At 43.8% G+C, this 12,837-nt stretch overlaps 1 protein-coding gene and 1 long non-coding RNA gene across 2 annotated transcripts in view; both read right to left on the reverse strand.

Annotated features, from left to right (window-relative positions):
• LOC307022910 (uncharacterized protein) overlaps positions 1 to 12,837 on the reverse strand; it is a 153,231-nt gene that overhangs the window by 40,975 nt on the left and 99,419 nt on the right. The window lies entirely within an intron of this gene.
• On the reverse strand, positions 10,253 to 11,666 carry LOC307022918. The gene is made up of 2 exons (XR_013803519.1): positions 10,879 to 11,666; positions 10,253 to 10,755 (listed from the first exon to the last, which is right to left on the reverse strand). It is a non-coding gene; the product is annotated as an uncharacterized lncRNA (long non-coding RNA).

The raw sequence follows: 12,837 nt of genomic DNA on the forward strand, positions 1-12,837 counted from the left end.
TGGGAAACCCTGCGAGATATTCCATGTGAAAAAGAAATAAAATCTGACATTAACTTTGTGAATATAAGAAAGGTCTAACCTGACGTTGGTTACTATAGCAGCTAGTACTAGCTGCCTGGCGTTAGGCTAGTTAACAAGAAAAAAAACGTAAGCTCCCAAACTATAACTCTGTTGTTATCGCCTCTGTCCAGAGATTACACATTTGGTGACATATCAAAAGTATTCTTGACTTACCTTCAGTGGTACTTTTTGTCCTCTTAAAGCCGAAGTAGTCCCTCAGGTCAAGCTGTCCTTGTCGCTTACTGGCCATGATGCTTGCACAGGCTGCGCTGCTATCGTTGACGCTGACTGACTTGACATCAATTTCGTGATCGTGATATGTGCACGAGCCCCTCGTCAACAGTATTTTAGCGGCTAAAATAATGTGGACGAGGGGCTCGTGACGTGCACATATAAAATGTAGAATGTTGAAAATTAAACATTGGCAATATTTCCACATTAATTGATCAAATAACAGGGGATGGGAAGGGGGGATGGCCGTTTCATAAGGGGGATGGTTTTGACCATTTTAATACCTAAGGGGGATGCCATCCCCCCCCATCCCCCCTCAACTCGACTACTGACTGTAGCCTAACCCCTCGATTCCACCGGGTCCGTCTGCAGCGCGTTACGGCAGCGCCGCGGTTTTGGTCCGGCCTCCTCCTGCGTCATTCCTCACCGGGCACGTTTCAGAAGCATTTCAGAAGCGGAGCGTCTTGCCTGCTGGCTCGCAGTTTTAGTTGATTTGGGCATATTTCCTGGACAGGCTACTTTGTACAGACAAAGTTAATAATAATTGTAATATCCCAGTTATAAACGACATGAATCAAAGATGTGTTGCTGTATTTTAGTGGTAAAAAAATGCATTCATCATCATAATTATTCTATATATATAATTTACACAGTGCCTGTAAACCGGAGGAGACTGGCATTCCCTACGGAGGGATAGGGTCTGCAAAATTAGTTTGTGTGTTTGTATATATGTATATGCTATATATGCTCTGAACGTTCCACTTCCTGCCTGCCCGACATTACCTTACGGCTGCGTTGCATTGAAAAATAGACTTCAATCCTATTTCGAGCGGAGCCCAGCGGCGAGACGCTGCTGGGACGCTTCGGTAACACGGCATGTCTGGTGGAACCAAACACACACACACACACAAACACACACACACACACACACACACGCACACACACGCACACACACACACACACACACACACACACACACACACACACACACACACACACACACACACACACCCACACCTAGCTATCTTAAATAATGTTATCCATCTGAACTAAATCACAGACTTCATTCATCCATGGCATGCTTTCGCTCTCTTTCTATACAGAGTCAGATTAAAGAAGTAGAAATACACAAAACATACCGTAGACAGATGGCCAGTCGCTCGGCGGGTCCGATTGACAAACGCATGCTGGTGTCCGCCTTTGTAATCAGTGGACCCACTTTGCCGAGCAACTCGTCGAAATGGTATTTGCTCATCCTGAAATACTGCTGAAACAGTTCGTCATCCAGACGGAGGTCTTGGACTAAAACGTGGTATTCCCCCCGTTGCAGACCTTTTTGGAGTATCGGATGTACCCAACAGCGATGCACACGACGTCGCCTCCCGAGATACAATGCATATACCAATGCCACCTTTGCTACCAAACCGGTATCCATTTTGGCTAGAGTGGATAGGAGAACCGGGCTTTTTTTGCTTACTATGTCCAGGGCGGGACATTCATGTGATTGATTTTTGGTCGCGTTGCTCGCATTAACTCCCTCAAGCTTCAGACACGCCCACCTCCAAGCGGCCCCTATACACGGCGGCGTGCGTTGTCGCTTGCCGGCGGTGGGGGGCTGAAACTCGACCAACAACCAATCACATGAATCTCCCGCCCCAGACACACAAGCACGCGGTTTGATTGGCTAGAACTTGTACTGGCATATGATTCGATTGGCTGACGCCTCTGTCGAGGCGGCAAAAGTCGAACATTGCTCTACTTTTGCAGCGAGCACCGCGAGAGAAGCTACGCTTTGCTCCCACAATGCAGTTTGACGAATCGTGACGTCACCCCATTCAAAGTGAATGGTCCACGACCATATTTCGGAGGGATATGCTACAGCTAGCATTAGCTATATTTACCTTGTTTACACTTAGACTAAGTGTTAATCTGTGTATGTTCCACTTGCATGTATGAGATCATTAAGTGCCTTGTATCTTCTTTTTTATAGTTATATCTCTCACAGGCTCCGCCCTCTACTGGACTCTATGTGGGTACTACCTTATCATGCAAGTATTCACCTACTGAGATTTCTATAGACGTAGCCGGCCCCGGGGCAGGCCTACCTGAATGCGTGCGCATCTCACTTCCGTATAAAAGGAGGCCCCGCCTCCTGACCATCATCCTTTACTCTTCAACGAGTGGAGGTGATAGCCTAGCACTGAGTCCGAGACGTATTTTTTGAGAGAAAGGAAGAAAGAGAAAGAAAGAAAACGAGATTTTTTTTTAAATGGTGCCCTGGTTTAAATAGCGGGCGCCGATCCCCACCACCTCTGCTTCGAGTGTTTGGGGGACCAGGAACTGTCCGAGGCGGTGCCATTTCACGTTCGCCATTCCTTCCGAGTCCGGCGTCCATGGAAGTCCACCGCCCAGGGCTGTACTCTCCCTGGATGATGATCATGGCGGCGGGTGTATGGGCTACTCGCTCATTGCTCGAGATGCCCCCGCCTCACCAGGTCAGAGCGATTATTGGGCCGCAAGGCCGAATAAGTCAACCCGGAATCAAGGCAAGACGTGAACATGTGACAATTTACCATGCTGGGAGACGTGAAGATGTGACGATTTCGTCCTTTCAAACGTGACAGTTACACAATATTGTTAACCCATGTTAACCAGTGGAGAAATACCCAGAAATGCCAAACAAATGCTACCCGACGTAATGATTTATTTTTTAATAATCACACTCGATTACGCCGATTTTCTTGTTGCCCCAGCTGGTCGACACCTCTTTTAGCAGAAACAAAGCTTACATTAATGTATTAAATCGATGTTAATCCATGCATGTGGATCATAGGTGTGGATGGGGAATTAACGGACGTGACGTTGTGTGATTGCGTTGCCAGGCAAAAGCTTCGGTTCATGTTAATTTACAAACTCTTCAACTACAACCGTAGTTATATTTAAAAACATGTTAGAAGGCCTCACAAAAAACTTTAATGCAAATTAAAATGTAAATGTGAAGGAATGTGTGTATAACAAAATACATCGGTGATAAACGTAACCGGAAACAGACGTAGGCAAGATCCTCAGCTCGATGATTTGGATGGTTTAGCCGCAATGCATGCTGGGATTTGGTGTTTAAGTGATGTGAAATCTGAAAACGTTTTTTAAAAATAAAATAATACTTCATTCCGAGTGTGCTTGCTTTTCTCTTTGGAGGTCATCACATAACGGCATCGTAATACACGGTTCGGCTGCATTACATATTACATATCTGCCTTAGTTCTCTATTTATAGAGCTCTGATGAGAAGACTTCTAGACAAACAGGAGAACTGCCGCCAAAACTGAAAACGTGACGTGGATCATAAATATATCATCAATTAAACAACATCTTACATTTCTTTTCACACAATACATCTCCTTGCAGTATCATTACATTACATTACATTTAGCTGAGGCTTTTATCCAAAGCGACTTACAATAAGTACATTCGACCAGGAAGATACAACCTTGAGGAAAACAGAATCATATAAGTACATCAGGTTTCATAGAGCTAAATATTTCAAGTGCTACTCAACTGGCTTTAGATCAGCCAGCCCTTTATTAGTATATAAGTGCTTTGATAGTAATTCTATCTCTGGAAGTGGAGTCCAAAGAGATGAGTTTTCAGTCTGAAGAAGATGTGTAAGCTTTCTGCTGTCCTGATTTCAATGGGGAGCTCATTCCACCATTTTGGATCCAGGATAGCAAACCCACGTGTTTCTGCTGATTGGAACTTGGGTCCCCCTCGCAGTGCGGGTGCAGCGAGCTGTTTGGCTGATGCAGAGCGGAGTGCACGTGCTGGGGTGTACGGTTTAACCATGTCCTGGATGTAGGAAGGGCCAGATCCATTCACAGCATGGTACGCAAGCACCAGTGTCTTGAAGTGGATTCTAGCAGTTACTGGAAGCCAGTGAAGGGAGCGGAGGAGCGGAGTGGTGTGGGAACATTTAGGAAGGTTGAAGACCAGACGAGCCGCTGCATTCTGGATGAGCTGCAGAGGTCGGATGGCACATGCAGGTAGACCAGCCAGGAGGGAGTTGCAGTAGTCTAGGCGTGAGATGACGAGAGCCTGGACCAGAACCTGCGTCTCTTTCTGGGTCAGCTGGGGACGTATCCTCCTGATGTTGTAAAGAGTGTATCTGCAGCAGCGGGTTGTAGCAGAGATGTTTGCAGTGAAGGACAGTTTGTTATCTAGGGTCACACCCAGATTCCTTGCAGTCTGAGTCGGGGAAACAACAGAGGGGCCGATGTTGATTGTTAGGTCAAGCGTGGGACAATCTTTTCCCTATCAACACTAATTCGGCTGGCTTTTATATTTGATCCAATCGGTAGATAGGCTGTATTTACACCCTAACGGTGCACAGCTGATAGAAAGGGACACCCGGTGGTTAAAGCATGTCATTGAATTTTATTATTTTATTATTAGATATTAATAGGATCCCTATAAAGTATATTCATTACTCGTTATTCTCCACTAATAGTTAATTAAAGACTGTATATAATGACTAGTTTGCACACCCCTTTCAAGATTTTCTAAGCTAAGGTTTATTGACATATCATATTATACACAACTACGGTGTAGTTATGCAATGAATGAAAAACTTGGGTCGCAGGTTCCTCGACTATTTAAAAAGCAATGTATTTCTATTGGTAGTATGTTTCGTGAGTGAAGATGGTCAAATATACTGTATATACATGTATTTGTGCTCATGATTAATGGCACTTTGTAATCCTTTTCTAACAGTTGTTACAGCATGTTTCCTGTCTGTTTGAACTCATTGTTAAACTAAATGAGTCGAGGCGAAGAAACGACGCTGCAAAGCAAAGGAGACGAGGTGAGGAAACAACGCTGCAAAGCAAAGGAGACACGAGACAGAAAGGGAAGGAGAGCAGGGACTTTCCAGCTGCTGGAGAACGGGTTAGGCAGAAGCTGCTCGGCACAGAGAAACATGCAATGACCCAAAACAAACACCATCAGTTTATAACCAGGTGAGGAGCGACAGGTTCCTCAGTCAGGGTGCTGAGAGAGAGCTGCCTCTGAGTCACATGGAGAAACACACTTTCTAACAACGTACACGAACACTTTGGTTTGTTCTGAAAGGATCTCACTGCTTCTTTATAAGCTTTTGAAAAGGAATCTAACTTCGATACAACCAACGTTAATATCTAGGCCGTCTCCGATACCGAGCTCCGGTGCTGATAAGGCTCCGGTAAACGGCTGTCCAATCTTTTGAGGACTAAACCTCCAGAATCTACACGATCACCGTAATCTGCTCAGGGGGGCGTTTACAGCGTGGCTCTAACAACACGCTGCCCGTCGTATCCCTATTTCAGGCACTCCAGCCTCGGATGTCCGACCGCTACGATAGCAGAACGGAGTGTGTCGTGTAGCAGGTGTTGGTGGGCTGGTAGAACCCCAGAGCAATATCTAAACGGGGAAACCCTGTGTCGTTGGGAGACCCCTTGGTAATTAGGGCAGCTTGAGGACCCACAATCCCTAACCCCCTCTTTTGATCCCCTTATACCAATTAAAACAATGCAAAAGTAATATCAAACACAGCCAGAGTCAAACATTAATATCACAGCAGTGACATCACCTCATCAGCAGAGCTTATATCATATCTCAACATCAATCAAAACCACATCAACCAAAGTGACCAATGTGAAACTATAGTTTAACTGAAACAGGGTTTCTATTGAATTTAAAATCCAAATCATCAACTAATGTCAGCCTTTTCCAAAGAAGGGTGTTCTGACCTCACTCTAAGACCAAGCAGAGACCTTCAGAGACCACAAGAGAGAGAGACCAGGAGTTGGGTCGAAATGTACAAAGTACAAACCGGTTTTATTAACATTTTAACAAAAATAGAGGATTACAAGAATCCTAAACAATAACAAAGACACCAAGTCAAAATACAAAAGCAACAAGTTCACAAGTCAAGTGTCCTCAAGCCGTCTAAAAGAGCCCAGGCCCAGACTTCATTTATTAACAGAGACATAAGGACAGCTTGTTTCTTGTCTCGCTGGCCCAGGAAGTTGGTTGGACCCTTTGCGCATGTCGCCTGCATCCTGACTCATTGTCTTCATGCCCGCTGTAACCGCTCTCAAGGTTTTCAAAAACCACAAGCGCCTTCTCTGAGTTGTGGCTGGAACTTTTAGGCTTTTATTTCCCCATCTACACCTGACATGTTCCTAAAACCTCCAGAAACAGATTCTATTCCTCTCTCAAACCTCCACTCTCCATTTTGTGGATTCACACACCTGTTGACAACATGGCGATGGGTTTGGTCGCTGTGTCGCCTGATGATGACATCATGGTTTGGATGTTTCCGGTTGCTGGTGAAATGTGAGCCCGGAGACGCAGGATGTGCCAAACCTCATTTCCTGTTTCCTGTTATCTCAGAAATAAAACCATATTTATGAGCAATATATTTAATAGACGTGAACTTTGATCTGCTTCATTCTCAGGTGTTGGAGAGGAGATGCCTTCAGGGTCTGGTGATCGTGTTTGAACCTGCAGATTAATCATTAGATATCATCTGTATATAAATATAATAATACTTATTTAATAATAATTGATAGAATAATAAATGTTTACATAATAATAATAATAATAAATAAATGTACAATTAATATTTAAAAAATAATTGCATTAATAGAATAATAAATATACATATTTAATAATGATAATAATATTTTGATAGTAATAATAATAGTAATAATAATAATAATAATAATAATAATAATAATAATAATATAATAGTACTAATCCATATTGAATAATATCGTATGATTGAGTTTGTAAGTGAACGTGTCTCTGATGGAAATGACTTTAGATCAATGGAAACCCAAAGGTAATGTTTGAGCCTCACTAAATGTTCCTAACAACACAGAACTGTGTTATTCCCAGTCGTCATGGTAACGTCATCAGTTGCCGGGCAGATTCCACCTCAACAGGTTTCTGAAGCAGGAGCTCTGAGAACAGCTGAGTGCAGCGACACACACTGATAACACACACATTAGAGAGATCAATACATCACTCAGAGTTACTTTGTTACATGTTCCTCCATTAGAGAACATGTTCATTAGTTTCTTTGTAGAAAGCAGTAAACCATTGGATCTCTAGTTTCACATCAAATCCACTTTCCTCTAGTGTCTGAGACGAGTAGAAACCAATACATGTGTTTATGGAAAGACGAGAAGACGGACATTTGGGAGATGGTTTTTATTAGAAAGAGAAACACGGACAGGAAAGGGTTAACAATGCAGAGCCACTTCATGTCACGCTCACCTCTCAACCCCAAACTAAAGAGAAGGTCACAGTCCGCTGGCTATGGACACAAAACCTCCCTGCCCCTAAATAATAGCAACATTATCAAAATCACAAACTATTAGGTTTTAAAACCAATTCAAGAGACATGTTAGAAATAAAGAAACACACTTCTGATTCATTTAGAGAAGCTCAGAAAGGGAAACAAGATCACTCACTGCTACCTGAGTGTGTGTGTGTGTGTGTGTGTGTGTGTGTGTGTGTGTGTGTGTGTGTGTGTGTGTGTGTGTGTGTGTGTGTGTGTGTGTGTGTGTGTGTCTGTGTGTGTGTGTGTCTGTCTGTCTGTCTGTCTGTCTGTCTGTCTGTCGGTCTGTCTGTCGGTCAGTCTGTCTGTCTGTCTGTCTGTGTTTCTGTGTGTGTTTCTGTGTGTGCGTGCATGTGTGTGAGTGTGTGTGTGTGTGTGTGTGTGTGTGTTTCTGTGTGTGTGTGTGTGTGTGAGTGTGTGTCTTTGTGTGTGTGTGTGTGTGTGTGTGTGTGTGTGTGTGTCTGTGTGTGTGTCTGTGTGTTTCTGTGTTTGTGTGTGTGTGTGTGTGTATGTGTGTGTGTCTGTGTGTGTGTGTGTGTGTGTGTGTGTGTGTGTGTGTGTGTGTGTGTGTGTGTATGTATGTGCGAGTGTGCGTGTGTGTGTGTGTGTGTGTGTGTGTGTGGCCTAGCATTATCATCCTTGTGGGGACCTAAATCTGTTTACACAGTCACGTGTGGGGACTCGCCTCCCTTATGGGGACAAAATGAGGGGAATCATTAATTGTAGGGCATGTGTTGGTTAAGGTTAGGATAAGTCTCCAGGAAATGCATGTAAGTCAATGTAGTGTCCCCTGAAGTGATGTATACATGGTATGTGGGTGTGTGTTTAAATCTGTTCCTTAAAGAGCATCTTGCAGGTTTTTATTTATTTTACATTTATGCTTAAACTTGCTTGAAAATTACAATTAAAAAAGTGAATGCAGGATTTGATATGTTTTACGAGACATAAGGAATTCAGAGGGAAAGGAGCAATTTTGAGCTCTGCTACTAAAAACAGCTTTTTTTTAAGGTCATACGTCAAACGCGTCATATTACATCACGCAGGGGACACATCTCCGCTCTCTGACCGCGGGTATAGTTAGTAGTTGCGTTGAGTAGAGCGGTTGTGTTTTAAGGAGCTGGTATTTTTCGGTAGTTTTACATTGTATTTCACCATTTGTAATCATGGTGCAGTATTGTGTTTGTGCAGGTTGCACAAATACCAGCCTGTCAGGACATCGAGTCCACAGTAAAAAGGACCGGAGCTAGCGTTGGTTCCTGGGTGCGTTGTGCATCCACCTCCCTGCAGCACATACTCTCCACAGCTTTATCAGGAAACCGTATTACTTCTCTCTCCCCCCCCCCCTTCGCTGCTCTCTCTCTCTCTCTCCCCTCCGGTACACGGCACCGTAAGACGTAGTGTGGAGTTGCATTAGGTAACGCTGTGGTGGCTCTACTGCTCCAGCCGTCTCCTTTGTGTTTGTTTGTTTCCCCCTGTCTGTGTTGTCTGTGTGTGCGTGGTGGCTGTCACTCCTGGCTCCCGGCTCAACCTCCACTCACCTGCTGCAATCAGCTGTGCACCCTCCCCGACTACACACCTGCTTTCCATCAAGCCATTTACAACGGCATATCAACGGAGGCTCCACAACCTTTCTCCGCCAGATCGTCAAGTATCAGCCGTATCTCTCTCTCCTCCGGTACACAGCACCGTAGTGTGGAGTTGCATTAGGTAACGCGAGATACGGCTGATACTTGCGCATTAGTTTCTGTTATGGATCAGTATCAACAGTCCTGCCAGTAACGTTACTATATTATCAATGCTACTTTAGTTATAGCCTGATATATGATAGCTAACTTCACAATGTTGTGATGTGACGTTAGCTAACATTCTGTAACTAGCGCCGGTCACTCCCCAAGACAGCTGCCCTGTTCTCCACTGGTTCTCCTCACACCACAGCTCCATTTCTCTCCGATGGCCGTTATTCCTTCTAATCCTTGGCTGCTCCTGGTCTCTTGGACGCCTAGCAGGCTCATAATTATAAGGTTGTGGTCCGTCATGCATTCGAATATTCATGTTCAACCTCTTCTGTGTCGAAACTAGCATTGGGATCCATGTTTATTAATACGTTACACCGGCCGCTCTCCCCCTTGTGTCCCCCGTGTTACGTCACACGCGGGAGGTCACGTGCCGAGGCTTTTTTATGCGGAAGTGAACATTTCTTACAAAAACGACTTCAGATGTCACTGTAGTGTATATTTCTGTATATTTTTGGGAAAATCTAGTGTATTCATCATTTTCATACACATTTATTCACAGGTGTCTTTAATCTGGAAGTTGCTCTTTAATATTGATTGTTTAACCAGAAACCACTTAGAACAGGGGTGTCAAACTCATTTTCACCGAGGGCCACATCAGCATAATCGTTGCCCTCAAAGGCCCAGATGTAACTTATAAATGTAACTAAATGCAATGTAACTAAATGCAATGTAAAATAAATGTAACTACTCCTTAATGTTAAATAACTCTGAATTTATTACTTATTCAAGTCACAAATATTACATATATATTTGCATAGATGTAAAAAATATGTTTGCTTGTTGCTCTGTTATTATAACATAAATCCTTTTAATTTGTCAGGTTATGAAACCCATATTACTCCATCAATCAACGATCAAACTATCCAAGTGAATAAAGAAAAATAACATCAAACACAAGTTATGACATTAACTTTGTTCAAAACTTGAAATAACAAATAACTGTAAAACCAACAATTGTGAGCTGCTAAGAACATGTGTGACAGATGTAGCATTTTACAAAAACAAATGGCTGCACACAGCCTTGCAGGGGGCATACATCCAACTCATGAGAGATGGTTTGATTACAGTAAACATTTGTTTGCATAAACACATAAAACCTGCATACACTAAATACATTGCTACACATATAAAGTAGTATATGTAATAAACTCAAAATAACAAAATAAGGGTTGTCTCAGTCCACAACTATATTGGTCAAGTTTTTAGGTTAGTTTTTGATGAGGAGATGCTGCCTGTCCTTGAACACACCATGTGGATCCCCTCTCCACCATCCTCATCCATTGATCATGTTCTGTAAATAACAAACACAAAACAAAATGCAAACACAATCATTACATTGCACATAGTTTAACTATTGTTCTTCTTGGTTGAATTGCATTTTATTATATATTATTAGGTTTTTTCAAATGCTTACCAATGTGTTTTCTGACCAGATGTCTGACACCGTTTTTCCGTGGCCAGTGTGTCAATGTCTGGTTTTAGGTCCTGTGCTGTAGCAATCCGTAGAACAGCGTGGAGGTTGTCGTCAGTGATGCGTGATCTGTGCTTGTTTTTGTTTAGATTCATTATTGAAAACATCTGTTCGCACAGATAGGTGCTCCCAAACATAGACAGAACACGGGCAGCATGAAGTCGAAGCTCTGGCATGAAAGCAGGGGGCAGTAGACGGTAAAAGTCCTGGATTGTAACATCCTGGAACTTTGCTCTCAGGCCACTATCGCTTTGAAGCTCTATTAACTCCATCTGAAGTTGTTGGGGTGCAGTGCACACGTCGGTGGTGAAAGGACTAGCAAAGATGGCAAATCCAGAGTGCTGTGCTCTGAAGTCAGAGAAGCGCCGATCAAACTCATTCATCAACAGGCTCAGTTTGGTAGCTAACTGAGCACATGAGAAAGTACCGGGACATGAGGCTGAGATGCTCTGAGAAACAGGAAAGTGGGCAAGATTGTCCTGTTTCACTTGGCACATCCATAGGTCAAGTTTACGCTGGAAAGCCGTGATCGTGTCGGACATCTGCGTGATGACTTGTTTGCGTCCCTGCAGCTTCTGATTCAGTTGGGCGAGATGTTCGGTTATGTCACACAACATAGCAAAGTCACACAGCCAGTTTGGATCTGACAGTTCAGACAAGGGTTTTCCTTTACTCTGCATGAAAAGAGCAATGTCTTCCCTAAGCTCAAAAAATCGTTTGAGGACTTTGCTCCTACTCCGCCACCTTACTTCTGTATGGTACGGCACGTCTCCGTGCTCCGAGCCCATCTCCTGCAAGAACAGCTGGAACTGACGATGATTCAGGCCACGCGCCCGAATGAAGTTCACTGTCTTCATGACCGTGGTCACCATATCATCCATCCCCAGCACCTTCCCGCACAAAGCTTCTTGATGGATAATGCAATGATACGTTATCAGAGGCGTGTGACAGTTACTTTCTTGCATTTTCTCCTTCATTAGTCCAACCAAGCCCACTTTTCTTCCACACATTGCAGGCGCACCGTCTGTAGTTAATCCCACCAAGTTTTCCCAGGGCAATGCGTTTTTACTGACGGACTTCTCCACCGCATCAAAAATGTCCCGTCCCGTTGTGGTCCCATGCATGGCAGCCACATCCAACAGCTCCTCAGTGACAGAGAGGTCCGACTTCACGCCTCTAATAAAAATAGATAGCTGCGCTGTATCCGTGTTGTCTGTGCTTTCATCAACAGCTAATGAAAAAGCCATGCAGCTGCGTGTCTCTTCGGCCAGCTGTGTTGCCAGGTTTCCTGCTAGTTCCTTAACTCGGTCCGCGATGGTGTTTCTTGATAAACTGACATTTTTAAAAGTCTGTATCTGGTCGGGACACACCTGCTCACAGACCTTCAGCATGCACTGCTTCAAAAACGCTCCCTCTGAAAAAGACTTTGAAGCGCGGGCGATTTCTTCAGCCACAACAAAGCTAGCTTTCACTGCCACGTTGTTTTTGGTTGTGGCTTTCGCGAACACATTCTGCTGCGATCGCAGTTTGCCTTTTAATTCTTGGGCAATTTGTTGTTTTTCTTGATGGCTAAATTTGGCATACTTACCTCCGTGTTTGGTCTCAAAATGCCGACGTAGATTGTACTCTTTGACAACCGCCACCGCCTCATAACACAAAAGACATACCGGTTTTTCTCCTTGAAGCACAAACATGTATTCGCCTTCCCATCTTTCTTGAAACACCCTTCCATCTGCATCAATTTTTCTCTTCCTGGACATTTTGGGATCATTATTTGTATTTCTCAATTCCACTTGTTGGGAAAATCGCATCGATGTGGAAACACTGCAGTCTAGTGGCGGGATGCCGTCACTTCGCGGGTAACATAATCGGCATGTATTGTGGGAAATGTAGTTTTTGGTC

This window comes from Notothenia rossii, assembly GCF_949606895.1.
Source record: "Notothenia rossii genome assembly, chromosome: 10".
Classification (NCBI taxonomy): Eukaryota; Metazoa; Chordata; class Actinopteri; order Perciformes; family Nototheniidae; genus Notothenia; species Notothenia rossii.